Source organism: Octodon degus, unplaced genomic scaffold (genome assembly GCF_000260255.1).
Source record: "Octodon degus isolate 3935 unplaced genomic scaffold, OctDeg1.0 scaffold00003, whole genome shotgun sequence".
Taxonomy (NCBI): domain Eukaryota; kingdom Metazoa; phylum Chordata; class Mammalia; order Rodentia; family Octodontidae; genus Octodon; species Octodon degus.
The window spans coordinates 6,517,713-6,518,421 of NW_004524579.1; positions in this window are offsets into that span (position 1 = coordinate 6,517,713).

The window sequence follows — 709 nt, forward strand, 5'->3', positions numbered from 1 at the left end:
TGTGGCATGCTGTACCAGGGATTGAACTTGGGTCCTTGTGCTTGCTAGGCAGACACTTAGACTGCTGAGCTATCTCCCCAGCCCAGAAAATAATGTTAATGAGAAAAACAAAATTTATGATTAAAATGTCATTTCCTTTTCTCACTGATTTTTAATCAGAATGTATAGATTCAAGTCAGGAGTCATACGTATATAATCTCAGACTACAAATATAAGAAGAAATTTCCACTTAAAAAGTAAGGAGAACTTCTAGAATATCAAAACTTTAATGTAAATCCTACCTACCCCCAAACATAAGCACTGTCTTTTTAAAAAGCTGTACACGGGATCCTCAGAAAGATGAGGTATCTATTGGAAGAGACAGGCTGTCGTAGAAGTCAACCTCAAACGATATAACTCAGTAGGAGACAAATGGAGATTTGCCTGGAGAGGGAAGCAAAATATTGCCATGAATCACCTCCCTCACAGCAGTGCTGAAGCTTTTAATTTTCAGCATTGCCGGTTTCCAGGTATGTGAGTTGATTAACAGGCAACAGCAATTGAACCCTACGTGGCATTCTCAACGGTAGCGTGTGACCCTACCTCCTCTGGTTTCCCTCTTCTTTTCCTCCACTCTTCCTTTCTTCCCAAGTCCTTACTTTATTTTCTTTCTCAGAAAACTCCTGTGCTACTCACTTAGCGTGCATGTGTCACAAACGTATTCCAGACA